At 37.7% G+C, this 19,886-nt stretch overlaps 1 protein-coding gene across 1 annotated transcript in view; it reads left to right on the top strand.

The window, feature by feature from the left end:
- The first annotated feature begins 10,138 nt into the window (after positions 1-10,138).
- The window catches only part of gcgrb (glucagon receptor b), a 55,495-nt gene continuing 45,747 nt past the window's right edge, over positions 10,139-19,886 (top strand). Inside the window, exon 1 of the mRNA XM_085356216.1 lies at positions 10,139-10,358. The gene's annotated coding sequence lies outside the window, so the exon portion shown is untranslated. The remainder of the gene's footprint in view (positions 10,359-19,886) is intronic.

Below are 19,886 nucleotides of genomic sequence, written 5' to 3'. Positions count from 1 at the left end.
GTTATCTACTGATTGTTATAAATTTAATCATGTTTTCTGACTAGATCACTTGATGATATTGCTTGTCTTCATCCTAAAAAAACCTCTTTGGTTACACTGGGCTTATATTTGCAGCCATTACTGATGATATCATGCACTGAGTTTTGTTGCATTTGGTTCAGTCTGAGCACACAGAAGTCTCCTGCACCACTGCATTCGTGTTTCTTCCACCGGCACTGAAATCATCAATAACTGTCAGCGTACTGGTTCCACCAGCAAACCATACACACTCAGTAACAGAAGCACCACCATATTTGACAGATGAGGTGTTGCTTCGGGTCATGAGTTGATCCTTTTTTCTTACTCTTTCTTCTTTCTGTCATTTTGATAGAGATTTACAATTTTGGTTCAATCCACAGGACTTTGTTCCACAACTCTACTGCTTTCTCTCTGGTTTTTGTTATTTTCAACACCTTGGCCTTCATGTAACCTTTCATTCATCTGCATTGCATTAATGATTTTTTTTTCTTTTTCCCTCAGTGTCATTCACAAGGAAACATGAATGCTTACATTCAGCATCAGGTACAGATACCCAATAGGTCTTTAATGCCCAAGTTTTTGCTTTATTGAAAGATAACAAAACAAATAATTAAATAAATAAGCAGAAACAAGAGGCAGTAACTATAGATTAATAATTACAGGTCACAGCTAAATAAATGGCAGTAAGGGATATGTCCCTCCTGATAACTTTCATCCTCACAAGTCCTTTCACTAACACACTGTGACCCTCCCCATAGTTATGTAATAACTTTAATTCCCATCGCAATCAAGAAAGTTCATTTAAGTCATTTAAGACTACTCGTATGAACAAGAAATCCATAAACCAGTGATGCCGACTGTATAATAACTCTGAGATAATAATGAACCTTTTTTTTCCCTCAGTCACAGTCAGTGATGTGTTGCTTTAAGATGTTCTGATTAGACATACCAACATCAGGATTAGCGTTCAGTAAGTCCAGTCTGTTTAGCTGTAGATACAGTGGATTTGTCTTTTTGTGAGCACATCCACAAAAGGCTTTTTAGATTTTGTTACTAAAGAGAAAGGCAAGCCAAAAACCAATGGTGAAAAGCAGATTAAAGTTGTCTTCAAAGCACAGTGCTGTTCTGCTTACAGTAAGAATTGTGTTCATTTTATTTTTCTTGTTAATTTTTTTCTTACTCTGTTTTATTTATTCTTCCATTTCAGGTTTGAAATTATAATGAATTACGCAAAGCATAACTTTATTGCTTTATTTCTGAAGTTCAGTGGTTTAGCACAGCTCCAAATGTCTACCATTTTTAATGGCCGTTTGCCATTTGAAAATATATCCACTCAGTTCACATTATTTAAGTTGCAAGGCCATAACATCTTCACCACAAACACTCTGTAGGACCTGATCAATAGATTGGATGACAGATGTTTCAGTTCTTTGGTCATATTTCCTTTTACATTAGCAAGATGGAATGAGGTGCTTTGCACATACGAGCCGTCAGGCTCTAACAACATTCATCTCAAGACTTCTGCCACTGGCCGTTGGATACAATGAGGTCCTTGCAGCTCAGCAGCAGCTAAGATCACACACCAATTAAAATAGATAGCACACGCTATTGCGTTAGTAATATTTTTAGAGAAGGAAACAGCACTACCCCAAGAGCTTCCTACACTTTAAACTGCATGCTAAAACTCATGCTCTCCAGTCAAGGAGATAGCATGTATTAACTGTAACATCAGTAAGTAAAAGGTCTTACATTACTTCAGCTCTATTTTAATGCCTTAGGACGTGTAAAGTACTTCATCATATAGTAAAAAGAAATAATATTAAATCATTAGAAATACAGAATATTCCTGTGAAGAACACAAATCTTGGATGACACGTACTTAAAACCTCTCTGTGATTGAAAATGATGCTACTGACCTTGGTGAAGGCAGATGGCCAAACACTCATTCTTTAAGGTTCATTTAGTATGTTATGTATCACATGATGTTAAATGTACATAGTTGATCATGCAGGTTGACAGTTTTTTTGAATGATGAATGTGACCTTCTCCTGGCTTTTAGCAGTTTACTAGGTTTATTTTCTCTCTCTGTCCTATAACTTGGTTTTCAGCAGTTGTAGCAGACACCTGCTTTTAAATGAAAAGCTCAAAAAACCCAGTATGCAATATCTGCACTGCTAAACAGAATTTAAGCACTGAACAGATACTTCCCCAGGTCTTATTAGACATCAACTGAGCTAAAAGAGAAATAACATTCAGTAACACAACTTAGTGTATAATCATCAGGTATATCTATGCAGCTATTCATTTGTTTGGATCCAGATGATTTTTTTTACCTAGCTATCCAGCTCCACGGGTTCATTTGGAAAATGACATCTTTCATGGTTCTGCCTGAATTGAAAAAACATGATCATGCTGCACAGAGTCGCTCTCCACCACACCTCCTCTGTAATGTTGACCCAGACTCACTCTGCATTCCTGCCACAGATCAAAAACAGCGTCAAGGGTTTCAAGACAAATTGTCTGAGTTTGGTGTTACTATTCGTCTTCTCTTACGTGACACATTTAACTCTGACTGTGTGTGTGCATAAGGAGGAACTGGTGGTGAATCATATTGGTGGTGGTGGGGGTGAGTGAGAGCCTCAGGAAGGATTAGAGGGATTGTGAGAAAAGACAAAAAGGGAATCCATCTCTTGTGGGTGTGCTATATATGTGCATGTCTGCTGGTTGTTTAAAAGAATACTGAGGATTCATCGATGCATATTTCTGACTATGCTATTAGAATTAAAGGTAGCTGAAACAATTTGTATCTGTCAAAAGTCAATCGTTAACTTTTTGATTTTGGATCTGTGCTTTGCTTCTTCCACAGCACATTTCCTTTATCTCTACATTTCCTACTCAGAGTTCAGGATTTTACTTTCATGTAGTCAGTGTGGCTGTAAAGTGAGCTGTGGTAAAGGAAATGTGGGCTTGCGGAATATCATAACATTCTAGGGCATTAATTCAATAAACCGGATTCCTCATTCATGCAGAAAAATATGCACAGGCAAGAAAAGAGAGCACAGACAATTTCCATATATGCATATGATGAGTTTGTTTGGGTTATATTCATCACAAGCAAATTTAATTGGAACTCCATAGTAATAATAATACCTTTAGCAACTCAATTAGTTTTTAATGTATTTCAAGAAACTTCCAGGAGAGCTGGAAGTTGGGCTCAACTTGCAGGAGGGTTGAAGCCCAAAAAAAAATTAGTTGCAGGACTTTAAAAACATGAAATCAAGCAGCCATCTTGGTGGGAAATATGGTTCATTGATGCCTTGGAAGTTTGAAACAAAATTGAATAGAATCACTTAAAATGAAAATGCAAAAGATATATGGAGCATTTTATATGCTTATATTGGCTTTAACACTTTGATATATTTCATCAGTATAATTTCTTTGATAAACCACTTACACTTACACACCAAATACAAAAGGAAAATGTGCTATAACCTCAAAGTGCCTTAAAATGATTTAATGCAGGTTTTACCACATACATCTTTTCATCTGCAAGTAAGTATTGATTACTTGCAGAGGTGAAAATAGAGCATGATAAAGTGTTAACACAAAGATGCTAGAGAGTCACTGCATCAACTGCAGTAGCTACAGACATTACAAATGGGGCAAAGCGTAGAAGGGCAGAATACAACTTAAAGTCATGTGCCAAACACAAGAAAATAACTGTGCCAGTCACAAGATCCTCACTGCCTACGACTGAAGGAAAGTTTTATCAACACCTCAAAATACAGCAAAAACCAGCTGACTCGACACCTCTGGCTGTCCCAGTTTATGTTAATTGATGTAGTACTGTATGACATTAAAGTCATGAAGACCCAAAGTCTTTCTTTTCTTTTCTTTTTTAAATTTGACATTAGGTGCTCATAAAAAGCACAAACCCATAATCCATAATCCATAACAGCAATCCCATACTGAGGATGTGTTTTAGTAGGATGCTATTAGATAAGCTGTAATATATCACAGACATTATTAATTTATATCTTCTTTATCTTTTCAGAAGAAAATGTTTTCATTGCTACAAACACATAGACTTAAGGGGCAGCATGATGGTCTGGTAGGTAGTGTAACTCCCTTACAGTAAGACGAACCTGGGTTCAACTCCACCATCTTCCTTGGCTTTTCTGTGTGGAGTTAGTGTTTGTGTGGGTTCTCTCAGGGTGCTCTGGCTTCCTCCCACAGTCCAAAGACAAGCAGTTAGTGTGGTTAATCTGTGATTTTAAATTGACCATAGGTGTGAAATTAAGTATGAATGATTGTCAGTTTCTCTGTGTTGAGCCCTGTGACAGCCTGGAGACCTCTTCAGGGTGTACCCTGCCTCTTACCTAAGGCAGCTGGGTGGGGAATTGGAGTTCATTATGTTTGGTTTAGTTAGGTTTTGTGTGTTTTACCCCTTTTCCTGTTTTTGTGGGCTGATCAGCCACTATTTAAGTTTCCCCTTTGTCTCGTTCAGTTGGGTCAGTTTGTCTGAGTTATCAGTTGTGTTGTTAACTTTGAGTAGAGTTTTGTTAGTTTGACCTCTTTTATGGGCCCAAGATTTTGATTCTTTTTGCATGAGTTAACCAATTATGTTTTTTGGGTTAAATAAAAAATCATTTTTTGGACTTTAACCTGTGCCTAAGTTTCCTTCACTGCTCGGTCCATCACACCGCTTTGTAGCTTTTATTTGAAAACCAATGCCGAGTCAAACAGCAGTCTCATGCTCCATCACTATTCCATAACAGCCCACAGGTCATATACTGATGCAGTATAGCCTGATGTGAGCAGGATAATAGTTACAAGTGAGTTTGGAGTAAAGTGGTCTTCATTTTCTGCAAAGGCCCAAACTTTTAAGGTCTCTCCAATAAAATATATATTTTCACACTTTTTAAGTATTGCAATTAAATTGCAATTAAATTTTCTGTCATCCTTAATCCAAGCGCTTTCAGAGTTTTTCAGCGCCTTGTGGTCCTAACACTGGTTTGGAAGCCAATTAGTTACTAATAGTCAAGTGGAAATTTGACTTTTCCGCACCACATACATGGAGAATGGATCATCTAAGTGACCTCAAATAGTGGTTTCCACGAATTGGTTAAACTTTTGAAAGTCACAATATTTGTCTAGTAACTGAATAAGGAAGGGGGGGGGGGGGGGGGGGGGGGGGGGGGGGAGTTATCCTTTTGTTATGTTCTCTCTTATAACTTAACTGGTAAAGTAACAACACCGTTTTGGTTGTTAGTAACTTACTTTAATAACCATGTTGTGGGAACGCACAGGCATATCAATGCGCACATGCACCACACTTGGTGTTCTCTACTTTACACAGAAAGTAGTACCACAAAACTATAAACTGATTTTACTAAATACATAACACCTTTTTTTGTGGAAAAAATGTATGAGACAAATTTTGATTCAAAACAGAGCATGTCTGGAAGGGGGGGGGGGGGGGGGGGCAGAGAGGGACCGATGTCATAAATAAATGATTCTTTGTTCATTGATTAAACTGCTCTCAGCTGACTGGAAACGTTAATCATTCAGCTTCCAACTCTGTGAACCTAAACATTCAATTCAATTTCACAGCTTGAATAACAGTTTTTTTTATCATTCGTATTGCAAAAAATAAAACGTAAAACACTGTTGCTAGTATTCGTCCTTGCCCAGCATACGTTTGAGAATCGTGCTTTAAGATGAAGCTTTAGCAGCTCAAGGTCAGAGGCAACACTTACTGATTTGCACCACCTACAATACGAGGAAAGAGGAGGCAGACTGAGGAAGAGGAGAAAGACAATAATGTCTAACATGAAATAAGAGGCTAACTCAGAAAAAAAAAATATTCAGACATATCTGACAGATTTATGAAGCTTTTTTGTGACTTTCATGCAAAGGCTGTGGCAGCTGACGGCAGGCTTCTCAGCTCAAGGTCCTGCCATGTGATTTAAAAAATAAGCCTCATCGCTCAAATCCATTCCAGAATGATGAATCGTGATGTGACTGGGCTGGATTTCATTCCTCAACTCTTATCATGGTTAATTAATTACCACGAGGAATTAAAGTGACAATCATCAGAAAACAAACGATTTTAATGGCATAATGTGGAAAAGAAAATTCAGGGAGTAAATTAAACTGGCAGATAGTCAGACATTTTTAAAATCTCTGTGTTTAAACCACTCATTTGGAAGAATAAATGCGCTTCAGTGCACTGTAAATGCTTTTGTATGCACAACAACATTTCGGTTCGATATGTCTTCCTTCTGACGTACTTATTACTCTGCCAAGCAATGTTTTCGCTGCTGTTTGTCTGTTTCTCTTGAAAATTGATTGGTAGCGCTCAAGCCTTCTACAGCAGACCCCTCGCTGGTCAGCTAAGTTTTGGCACATTTTACTTCTTACTGCTTCATTCTCTGTACCATATTGCTTCATTCATTACTCCAGTCTATCCGTGCCTCATGGCCCATTCATTTTCCCCCTGAATCATCGTGTTATCAGTTTAAAATTCACATGGCGGCTCTCTCCTGACCAGCATCACCGATGCCAACGTACAGCACTCACCTCCTCTCTTTACTTTCTGTTTATCACTGTCTGTAAAAAAAAATAAAGGCTGCAAATGTTCAAGAGAAATGAGTAAAATTTAATGCTAATTTGTCATTTTTATGAGCATCGTCTGTGACAAAAATGTCAGCAGTTGAAACTGTATGTCCTTTTTGACACAGAAGAGGCAAATTTTCTTTTAAAATGAACTGAACTTCCATTTAACCATATTTTCATTTTCCTGATGGTTGAGGACCCTGTGTTACTGCAGGCGTATAGCCAGTTTACAGAGCTGAAATTGAAGAGACGGGATAATAAACATGGTTTCCAGTATCATTTCCCTCATGAATCTTGTTGCTTTATCAGCATGTGGGTTTTCTACATGACCCCCACTTTCATGCTTCAGCGGTCTCAGTCGCCTACAAGCATGTTATCTAACTTGTTTCTGTATTACCACATGGTGAAATTGTTTTTTGAAACAGCTTATTTAAAAAACTTCTGTATGATATAAAATATGAAAACTGATATTGTGTCATTACCTATTCTCTACACTGCCAAACCAAAACTGCCTCATGGACATTCAGGAAGGCAGGGAAGTCAAAGGAATAGCTGCAGACATACTGTCTGTAATAAAATAATAAGAAAACATGTTCATTATTATATTAGGCTCTGGAATACCTAAATAGATTACTTTTGTTTGCTATAGTTATCAATGATGAGCTCAATATCATGAACAAAGTCTTTGAAGTCTTGTTTTATTGTACACAAAAAAAAAAACCCCATGTAACGTCTTCTGTGTAAAGAAACAAAGGTCAAAAAGAGAAACGAAAACCTTGCTCATATCACACGTGCCATTGTTTGCCACAGAACCAAGCAGGACAGCGCTGTCCTTTGATTGGTAAATGCCACGTAAAAGTAAATGCTTAATTCAAAATGCAAACTGACATTTAATATTTCTTACATATAAACTTCTGTCAGAATTCTAATGTAGTGCAGATGTTTAGGTTGTTGTCTAAGTTCATTTACTCTTTCATATATCATGCAACAAAACACAAATCAAATGTCATTTTGGTTGCTTTTGATATTTGACTTTTTTCCACTCTTTTTTACTTCCTCAAGCTGTGATCAACTCCTGGGAGTAGAAAAGTCTGAGCAGTTTCTCAGCTGCTCTTATGAATGCATTGTTCTTAATAGAGAAATCAGATGAGCTATCAGAAATCTTTTGAATTCACACCCCTAATTTCTTAATATCCTATTCCTGCTGGCACCCATTGGAAAGGGCTTCCTGTGGTATTCTATATACCATATACTTGCTATTTTCTTTTTCTTTTCTTTTTTGTTCTCTTTGATCCGTGTTGATGGGTAAATTATGCTTTGTCCCATTCAAAGTATTTCTGTGCAGGTATTTCTGAGTTGAGTTGCCTACAAACATCTAGGATTAGAGGGAGGTAGTATACCTCACACAAACACACTTTAAAACAATAAAACTCGGTTATTTTCTGACCAGTATGACTATGAAAATGACTTCCTCATTTTGCAGTGTATTTTTTATTGCAATGTTGCATGTAATCATGTTTTTAATTGCATCCATGGCTAAGAGTGGACAAGATTTACTTACTTAATTATTTATTTATTTATTTATCAGCTAAATGCCGCCTCTTACTGACGTTTTCTGTTTTTTGTTTCCCTTTTAGGATACTGGGGGCGGAATCGTGATGGATTCCTTACTGCCAGCAAACCACTGGAGCTTCAATGTTACCAAACATTAAAAAGTGCACACAACGAATCTCTTAAGATGTGCTGACTTTGGAGTCATTTATTCGTGTTACCTCTTGAGTCTGCTGGATAGTTTTATTTTATTTTATTTATTTATTTATGTATTGCATTTATTTAATGATGTCTATTTTCACTTCTTCCCACCCACTCCCCACTCCAATCACTGTGTGTCACTGGTAACCATCAAGTGATTACTTATTTAGTATTTTATTTTTATTATATATATTCCAGATGGAAAACTCTGCTGTGATCGCCTCTTCAGGGCCAACACTTGAGTTAGAAAGGAAAAACATTCAATCACATTCAGTTAAAAGTACCGGTGGGAACGGACCTACATAAAGCTAACCATGTTTAGGAATAAGCCTCCCGGAAGTTAAGCGAATTTCGTTTCATAATAAATCAAATCATGCCAAATTAACTTTTGTATATGGATTTACGAGGGAAAGGTGTAAAATTTATAGCCTAAATAAAATATCCATCATACAGTTGTACTAAGAAAGTATCTGCAATCGAAGCGAATACCAGTTTTACAGGTATCACAACATGTTGCGACATTTGGAAAAAGAAAAATGAGGAAAATTAAACACCTTTGAAATAAATGTATGACACGTTATATCGTCGGCTTTACCTAGACCCTGGGTGTCACTGGGTTTTATATTTCTGACCTTTTTTTCTTTTTCTTTTTTTTTTGGAGAACAGCACGATGGCACGGTGTAGTTAGCAATGCTGCCTCATAACAAGCAGTGGGTTCAAATCCACTGTTCGGTGAAGGCTTTCTGTACGCATTTTGCATGTTCTCCATTTATCTGCGTGACTTTCTCTGGGTTCTCCAGCAACTGGTGATTCTGAATTATCCATAGTTGTGAATATTTTGTGTCTCTCTGTGTTAGCCCTGCACAGACTGGCCTATAGTAGCTGGGATAGGCTACGTTCCCACCGACCATGAACTGAATAACTGGTAAGAAATGGATTGATGGACAGTTATTTCCTGGTTTTGTCCAGTCATTTTATTTGTTATACCTGTTATTTTTTTCCTAATTGTTTTTTCTAACTTTACTTGAACAATATTTTATAATATTTTATAATATATATAATATATTTTGCATTTTTATTCATTTTATCATATCATATCTATCTATCTATCTATCTATCTATCTATCTATCTATCTATCTATCTATCTATAAATTAAAGCTGAAATCAAACTTAATATACAATAGATGTGCCCTGATTTTGTGAAGTCTGCTTAGACACAACATACACAGTCCTACATGATAACTCAAGTAAACCTCTCACATAAGGAAGGAGCATATTTAACTTTTTGGAGTTGTGATATATTAGTGTAGCATTTTGACCTGTTACTTAATAACTTTGATTCATTATAGTTTCCCCGCAGGCCTTTTTTTCTCCAGCATCTTTTTTCCTGCTCATTTTATTCGTGCACCTAATGTTAAATCACCTTCTATTGCCACATTCATTTGTTAAAGTCTAATCATTTTTATTTATATGGGTAAATAAATGTCACCACCGAAATTATTACAATTCTGATAGTGCTTGTGCTTATACAGACTGACTCAGGTATAGAAACACACATACATTGTTCCTGCCGTTCATCATGTGGAGTTGTATTTTGAAACTTGACACCGGAAGTTGGAGTCCTTGTTCTACATCGCTTTCTGTGAAATACAGGAGCGCGGAGCGCCATTAAGAGCGCAGCGTTGAGTACGGCGCACAGCGGACCGCACTGCAAAGAGAGCGACATTTACTTTAAAAAGTGATTTACAGACATCAAGAGTGAAACAAACAAAAAGACCCAGTGCTGCTTAACTGGACTAGAGCTAATTTGAGAACTCACAGGTTGTTTTTTCGTTCTTACTTTATAAATCTGCCTCTGGACACTGTAATACATAGTCTGTCTGCTGTGGACCTACCTGCTGTGATGGGCCGGATGAACAGCGGGCAGTGTGGGGGTGCCAAGAGCGCAAGAGGAGGTCTGGAAGCATAGGTAAAAAAAAAGAAAAAAAGAAAAGAAAACAAACTGGTTGGAGTTCGCACTGTTTATCTGATTTTCTGGTTTCTGTCATCACAAAAAGTGATGACTGAAAATTCTGGTTGTCACATGCGAGTTTCTCTGTTGAGGGACATTGTTTAAGTGTTATTCATTTATTTTTTTGGAGCCGGCATAATTTTTCTCCGGCATCATTGACTGAAATGTGAAGCTCAGCTTTTAGAAGTGTTCTACAAGCTGAGGCTTTAGGTGATTGTTTCCTTTTTGCTTTTAAAGTGTTAGGACTGTTCTTATTGAATGCATTTACACAGTTGCAATCCTTCTTGTCATTCACAAAGTCCTTCTTGTCTTCCACGCCTCTGTGCTCTTGTATGACTGATTCTCAAGGATATGTGAGTGCGCCGGGCACATGAAGGGACTGGCAAACCTTGTTAAATGTGCCTCTTCTTCCGTCAGTTATCATCGGAAGCACAGATAGCCTTTAATATAAATTCGGACCAGTTAATTTGGGCTGTTCTAAAGGGATGGGACATCAGATAACTAAATAATATGAAATGCCAGTGTTAGTTTATCTCGTGTGGTTTGTTAATGTGGAACGAAAGGTCCGTGATCACTTAAATCGGATTGTGGAAAAGTTGAGTTGTGATAAATATCTCTAGCAAAGCCATGAAGTAGACAAGCTCTTCCAGCAAAGCAAGTTTTAGTGTTTTGCATTAACACAAAACTGCAAAGATGTAAGTTGTATATGAGACGTATTTATATTTCCTTTTGCTTTACGGCAATGTTATTGCTGTATGTGCCTAAAAAGTTCCAGTTTCCTAACATTTTTCATCTGCAGCTAAGGACCATGTAACATCAACAAGTAAGGTGTCTTCTCTTTAACTGTAAATTTATTGTTCTTATGTAATCACTTGATTAAAAAAGAAAAAAGTGACAGTAAAAATCGTCAGACCTTAGCCAATATCTGCCAGGTAATTTACAGCTTTCATCGCAGCTGTCTAATGCAGCTTCAGACAGAGCTCATAGTGCAATATGTCAGTGGAGGCTAAGAGTGCCCCTATACAGATAAACCAGTCAGTGTTGTAGTTCTGTAAGGGTCTAATGTTGTGCTTTTTGTGATCATTTCCTTGACTGTGATATTAAAAAAAGAAGAGCATTACAACTAAATAGAAAACTGTGACTGCAATTTAAATTATATAATGACCTCACAAAACAGTCAAAGCTTTTTATAGCTGTAATAGGATACATTTTAGTATGGTTATGTATTGTAATTGTCTGATCCTATTTAGAAAGAAAATAGAAAGAAAGAAAGAAAAGAAAATAGTTACATAGATGCTTTTCATGGTTATTGTATTTGATGTATTTTTTATTTGTGTTTGCGCCTGAACGCTCTGCACACCGATTGGTTTGCCCTTAGAGAAGCCAACTTGGACTCTTGTCCCGGGGGCATTTTAGATTAGGTTATGACTGGCTACTTTCAGTCACAAGAACACTGTATTCATTTCATCCATCCTTAACACCATATATACTATGCACAGATAGACCTGCTCTGAATTGTAGTCTTCTGAACACAAAATACCCCATGTTTGTTCTGATGCTTGCATCCAATTTCTTAAAAATGGAACCTTTTCTCTCCTCTTGTGTCTTCTTGCCCTCTTATATGTTTTTTTTCTCTTTTCAATAAAAAAGAAATGTCTTGGCTGAGGGCTCGGTGCTTTCACCCAGACATCAGACCACTCTTTTGTAATGGTATGATGGCCAGAGATTTGATTTGCCTGGTCAGGATGGGCCAACTGTATGCAGGGAAGATTTATAAAGGACAGATATTGATTCACAGACACTGATCTACAAACATGAAAGCAGGTGAAGTAAGCTAAGGATATTTATCCATTAACCATTTCCACCTGCGGCAATCATCGATGTTAAAGTCTTAGGGCTTCACTGGCAGAACGTTTTCAATCAATAGTCAAAGACAGAAAGGGTTTGCAACCCAAGACCGGGGAAATCTCATCAGTTGGATTTTACATGGAACCTTTCGAGTCATTTATGATATAAGACTGATTTTATTTTATTTAATAAACCCTTCTGTACTGCTAGAAGGTACAGTTAGGTCCATAAGCATGGCAAACTTTGTGTAATTATGCCTCTGTACAACACAGCAGTGGATTTTAATTCAGACAATCAAGATGTGATCGAAGTGCAGTCTTTCAGCTTCAGATCAAAGTTGTTGTTTTTTTTAAAAAGCATTGCATTAATAATTTATGTTTGTGGGTATCTACCTTCAGTTTTCTCTTCAATATCTGAAAAGTATGTTTTTTTGGGTTGCGATCAGGTGACTAGTTTAGCTATAGATGGTCACCTGATCATCTATCCCATTCCTTTTCTTTGCCTTGAGCAAGTCTGGGTGTGGTTTGCTTCCACAGTATGCTTTGGTTCATTATTCATTTTCACAGCATTTGTCGGAATCAGACCAGAGACAGCAGCTCTGTACATCATCAAAAAACACTAGTTCATTGTTTCCACTGGCAGCATTGGCGTTTGTTAATACATTATGTTTGCTAAACTCTGAAAGGCTGCCCTACAGTCACATCTTAAATGCTTAGTTTAAAATCCACTGCACAGTTGTCCAAATCTTGTCAGTGTATGGACCTCTTCATCTTTCTCAGTGGAAGTCAAGTTAAACATATTTTCGGTGTGTGATATTTAGAGGTCTAGCCCTGAAGTTGTACAAACACACTCTCTTGTACAAAACAACACATCTCAAGGACATTTTTACTATGAAAACAGTGAATGTGACTGTGAGGCTGTGAAATGATTGTTATAAAAACTCTTCACAAACTACACCTATGATACTCAAGTAGTCTCACAATTCTTTCAGATAATGACATATGTTAGGCATTTACTTGTATCTACAAGTCAATTATATTTATGTTTTTTTCCATGCTTGGAGATTTCTATGGATTCCTGGACTTTTAACAGGCTTAACATTTGTTCCTCTATTCTTCCTTCTTCTTAAACTATGCAACCCTGTGCTCTGTTTCTCTTTAGTATGATATCCATACTAAGTGACAGAGACCACTTTACTCCCAAACCCAACTAACTACCCCAAGATATAAAGGCTGTGAAGGTTGTAAACCACAGATGTAAATTGTGCAGTTGTGGTTTGACAGAGTGACTTGTTAGGATTTGCCACTATCACCCCATGTCACAGCATGCCAATTGTGTAGAAAATCAGCGCTTACTCCCTGGAATGTCATATCCTAACCGTCATACCTTGATTGCTTTTTCTGTCTGCGTGGCAGGAACAGTGTGTGGGTGTCAGTGTTGCAACTCAAGTGATTTCATGCTTAGGGACTGCATCCAGTGAGTGATGGCTGATATGATACTTGATATTTTCCCGGGAAGTACTCCAAGAATGAAGCTAGGGCTACATACAAAGCCGATTAAGGTTTTTAGCCATTCTAAACATGCAACTCTGAGTCAGTATCAATGGAGCTAAATAAGACTTAAGGTTCGTTCACTTTCAGTATAATCACACCACCACCTGCACATACTGGCCATGTTACCTGCCCAGACATACATTCAGCTCCTACTTGTGTGATTTTGCTTTCTTTTCAAATCTTATTGGTTTGGGAGGTGTGATCCATATGCATACAGGTGGGACAGTCTGCGTCTTCTTAACAGATTTAGACATGCATCGGTTTACTTTGTGCGGTTGTGGGATGCAGTGTTTTATTGTTAAAATTTGATAAAAAATGATGGAGTGTGAAGCTTGAACTTTTCTTGTTGGACTTTTGAAAATGAGGCATGTCAGGTGTAAAAAGGTTTTAAACTGCTGTATTAGAGTAAAGCAAAAGACTGTGGAAGGACCCTGAATGTTACTGTCCTCTATGACACTGTATGCTATTATAGTTGTACTTAAGCTGAATGCTAACATTTTCATGCTGTCATGAAAGCGTTCACAAGATATTAGTTAGCTTTTGTTGGCTAAATATAAAATGCAGCTGAAACTAATAGCTAGGGCAGGGCAATATGGCCAGAAATATTTATCATGATATATATTTGAAAATTTGCGATAACGATATTACTGACAATATAATTGATGCGAGACAAAATACTTAATAACTCATTAACTTTATTTGTGGAAAAAAACCCATCAATGTATTTTCACTTAAACAAGCAGCTGTTTTTTATGTGCATTAAAGCTATATAAAAATGTAACAGTGCAAATGCAAATTCCTTGCTGACAGTTTAACAAAAAGGCATTTCCAGTGGAAATTGGCCGACATATTCTGAGCGTAACCATGCATAATACCCACAAAACTTAAAAGTTGGTTATATACACACAATGCGGTAATATTATGTTAAAGCACAGTACGTATCACTCTGCGAGGCTCCTGACTACAGTAGCAGTAATGCTCCAACAATCCATCGTGCGGTACGGCTTCGTAGCTTAGCAAAGTCGTACTAAAACATTTTTTGAGCGATTTTTTAGCGCCGCGTACCACATAAAATTGGTTCGTAATAACGACGGCCCGCTTCCATGCTCTACCAAAAATGTGCTTTGGTGTGCATCTGCCAGACAAAAGCCAAACCAGTTCCACACCACTGAAGTTACATCATGTTTACAAACCAATTGTAAACATGGTTCATCTGTTTCATTCAACGATACGCTTTCGCCCTTCTCATTCTCTGTCGCTGCCGTGCTTTTTCCGCCATGTGCGTATGAACACAAAGGCACTGCGCGTGCGTTTTACCCATATTCTATCGCGATATCTCATTTTCTAATTTTTTCTCATTTTCATTGCCTAACATTATACCGGTATTACCGTGAACGGTATGATATGGCCCAGCCGTACTAATAGCAATTGCTTTTTATGACCATGCTTTATTTGCCATTATACTAAGATTTTGAATTGAATATGGACCTGGAGACATAATATTACACTACTCTTTACATTGCTTTCACATTACTTCATATGGTGATCTGAAATGTTTACTCTGGGTTCTTTACTAGCTTTCTGTGCAGATTCTTGCAAAAAGCCGGAGTTGTTTTTGCAGTAAAATCCACTTATTTCTGTCCTGGATCCAGTTTTCACTTTACCATTGTGCTCCTGTTCATTCGACTGTTCACTCCACTCCTCAAAACATGTAGGGGGAGCAGTCTACAAGTTTTTCACTCCTCAAAAGGTGTAGACTGCTCCATTATTTTCCTTCTCCTGCTCTTGAACTAAAATAAGATTACTGTAGCGCAAGATAAAGGCCATGTTTGAAGTTTTTTTTTTCTATCCACTTGCCATGCAGATACAGTAAATTCAGAACCTCTGTAATGCAAGTAACGACATAATTGCAGTTGTGTTGTGATTACTGAATTTAACACAGTAGGACATTACATTACTCTGTTACTGAAAAATGTAATTTGATGAAAGTAATGCAATACTTGCATTACTTGGTGCACACAAAAGCATGGGGGCCGTAAAGTTCAAAACCTGCCACTTGGTTTTCCATGAATTTACAGCTGAGGCAAAACAAACAAACTGCATTTAAGGTTTTTTTTAATGTATAGATTTAAAAAAATATCTGTTATGGGATTGCTGACATTATGCACAGAGAATATTTATTAAATGCATAAAACACCAAAGTCCACGAGGAACAGCTGAGATGTGTTATGGCTGTTGATGAACTGGAAGGCTTAATTAGTACTTAAATTACTCCACTCTAGAAACAGCTATAAATAAATAAATAGTAGCTCCACTGAAGGCGATAAGATGTTCTCCTGTTTGCTTGTGCAAGGATGAACTCCAGTCTTTTCAGCAACTGTAAAGTCTAGCAGGTAAACTACAAGGAGCTGTGTTTGACTTCTGGTTTAAGCAGAAAGGATGATATAAACACACACTGACATTTGCCGCTTAGTTGAACAGCCAGTTATTATTCTCACTGTCTTTTTTATCTGTGGCATCACGCAAGAAAAACAGAGGCTCACGATAGCATTATAAGAAGTGAATGGAAGCCCAAATTACAACATATTCAATGATGCAATTAAACCACAGGCTAGACTTGCACTCTTTTCTGAACTCCACGAGACCTAATTACCAAGATTAAATTAAACATCATAGGTTACCTCACATCAGAAAGCATAAATACACACATGCACAGGAGTGCATTATTTTCTGCATTACATTACACGTTCAAAACAAAATAACCAACTGCTTAATGCTGATTGGATGGTTTGTTTTTCTTGTGTCGAACTTCAAAGTCCCTGACTGTTGTTAACATGCTGAGAAAGAGAAGGTTTATGTTAAAGCCAGCCTTGCGTATTTCATTTTTCTTTTCTTTTGTAGAGTCCTGTATTTGATCCTGCATTTGTTATTATTTCATTACAATGAGTTAAAGAACAGAGAGAGTGATTACACTCAGAATCTCTTATTAGTCATTCTCTCCTGCATACAAATGTGCACATGTACATTTCAGTCAGGAGCAGTTTGGTCAAGAGAAGACTGTTCCAGTTCCTTCTGCAGTAATTTATATTTGGCGGCATGACTCTGTTCTTGGAAATAAGAGCACAGAACCCTCATCCAGGACATCGATTACGTTAGACAGCATGAAATGGATACGCTAAGGTGAAGTTGGATTACCGAACCTGGTGGTACATTGTTCAACAAACTTAAATGGTGTGCCCACTATAATATTTGCCAATTGGATTTGTGAAGGGTAGTTAGTTGAGCCATCAGGAGATACAGGCTGGCACTGAGATGGGTTGTGTCAGCTAATGTACTGGGGTTGCTGGCTGACTTGGACTTTGTGACTTGCCTGAACTAATACTGATACTTTGTGTGCCAGCTGTGTCACCACAATCCTGTCACCGTTAATACTGGAGCTCCAAACCTGATGCAGTACTCGGCTGAATGAAAGGTGTCACCACTCAGTAGAAGAAATCAATTCAAAAAGCAAACAACTTTTTTCACAGTTGTCTCCAGAACCTTTCATCTTTTCAGACTGTTCCAGCATCTCCCTCTGTGAAATCTAAAAATCTCTGGGCTCCATTAAACTGGTGACAATGACGGACACAGAAGTACAATTATGTCTTTAAGTTGCCCACGCCAGCCTCCCCGCTGCTCTCAGCACTGCACATGGCAGGTTACAAAAAAGTGAGAGGTGCACAAAAAACAAAAACACCAGCAAGACTCTGGCACAGTTTACAGGGTGACAATGGTGTTACAGGCATTGCTTTCCCTCCTTGAGTTTTCTCATTACATCAAGGGTCCTGCCTTTTTGTTTTCTTCCCTCTGTTATGGTAGAACTCAGTATGAACCGTGCAAAATGTCAATTTCAGCAATGAGCTTGAAAGAAATGTACTAATCTGAGATTCTTGTGAATTTCCATTTATTTCTGAGTGGAAAATTGTACTAAGCTGATACCCATTAACATTTATTCTGTTTTAAGAGGGAACATTTGCTTTGTTTTCATTAGTTATGAAATAAAGACAGGATAGCAGAACATGCTGAAGGGTGAAACTTTGTTGATCTGCGGGTATTCTTTTTATGCATGCGTGTTGAAAGAAGGCCTGCTATATAAACACAGTTGTTTAATTCATCAACACTGACCTAGAGTGGCTCGTGACGCATTCTGTACACACACACACACACACGCACACACACACACACACTATAAGCGCAGATTGCCCCAGCTTGCTGAAACAAAGTTGGTGTACGTCAGCTAAAATCACAATAATTTAACTCCTCAATCTGATGTCATCATCATGAGACACCCTTGTGGCTATTTAACTGGCTGCAGGGCAATGCGGCATGAGGCCTTACAGATGTCTTAAATTGCTGAACTTTTAGTGTGTTTCACAAACACAGTTTGCTTACAGGGATATACGTCCTTGTGACTGTCAAAAATAAATTAATGGGAATGTGTTGGGAATGGGGGTATAAAAGAAAAAAAATGGAATTGATACAATTTTGTTGAACATATGCAATGACAATAAAAGGCTATTCTACTCTATTCTAAGTAACACACGGTGTGTGAACGCTGTCTCTGAGTTGCTAATTGCTGAATGGTACAGAGGGAAGTGTGCAAGAGTACCCATGGGATGTTTGGGAGTGTTTAGTGCATTTTTTTTATTTAAAAAAAAAAAAGCCATTAAAGAATTATGAAAAGTTACTAACTCTTGCTACAAAGTTTGTGTTATGTGTAATGAAGCATGGCTATCATTTCTGTGAGTGAGAGGGATGTCAGGCAGACAAGCTGAAATGACAATAATAATAAACGCTCAGCCTGTAATTACATCAAACTTGGCAGATGGCCTCATATCTAATTTTGAAATTGTGTCATTTTCTAAGAAAATTGCCACATATGAGTTAAAGATCATGGATGTGCTGTGATTTGGACTAGAGTCACATCTAAAATGATCCCTGCGATAACAAGTCAGAAACAGCAGAATATCTCTGAAGAAGTAATGTTATGTGAATAGGCTGAAAATGTAAAGTTGTTGCAACAGTATTTTTTCCAAATTGAAAAGCACTGAATTGAAAATGTACACTAAAGAAATTCCTTTCTGAATTTTCTTAGCTGTTTCACCTATTTAGTCTGCTGTGAGGCAACAGTACTAACTACTGCGCCACTGTGCTGCACATGCTGAACAAACAATTATCTGACTAGTCTAATATGTGGGCACAGACCCAGACTTTAACATTACTATAGCTTAAACACAACAAAGAACAGTAAAGGATTTTCCATTTCCAACCTATTTGCATATCCTCATTATATCCCCTCCTGGAGACCACGGCGGGTCTGGGCCCACGCTAGAATAATAGCGCAGGGCAGGATGACTGCTGTGTTTCCTTCGGATTACTCCTCACCCCCTACCCAACCCTGTGGCTTGTCACGTGCTCCATAATGTTGTACTGTGGACATTTATGAGCTCTCCATGCAGAGGAGTTTTTTTGTTTCCTGTTCTCATGCTGTCCTCCTAGGAGCCCAGTATGAGTGGAGGTCTCTTTTTCCTCTTCTACTTTCCCATTGTTGTGTACTTTTTCAGTGTTTTTCTGTAACGCTGCCGATCTCCGACTTGTATTCCCATGTGATGTCTATGTTGTGCGTGTAAGTCGGGGGGGGGCAACTGCGGGGCAACCTGCATGTGGCCAATAAAGCCTTGATTCATTCATTCATTCATAAAGGTTTTATCTTTGCAGTGAATTCATAATGACAAAAGTGGAAACGTTAAAAACTCTGTAAAACCTCATGTTTCCACCACTGTACAATGTTATAAACACATGTCAAAAAAGAGAGATGTGTATATACAGTATTGTCATCAACAGTACATTACACTCCCTTTTCTCTATGAATGTCATTTTTAGAAATGTGGTGCTTAATATAGCACATACATGATAAAATTAAGACAGGGTCATCATTTCATGCTTGTTACACTCATTATAAATATAGCTAACAGCTTGTTAACTCACAGCAATTAACAACAGTAATTTTTGATGGCGGCTATTAGCTATATTTAGTTTTATTTCT

The sequence above is a fragment of the Diplotaxodon limnothrissa genome, linkage group LG6 (assembly GCF_057381915.1).
Source record: "Diplotaxodon limnothrissa isolate DT_005_m linkage group LG6, D_limnothrissa_male_GT1.1, whole genome shotgun sequence".
NCBI lineage: Eukaryota > Metazoa > Chordata > Actinopteri > Cichliformes > Cichlidae > Diplotaxodon > Diplotaxodon limnothrissa.
This window is presented reverse-complemented; position numbering and strand designations above follow the sequence as displayed.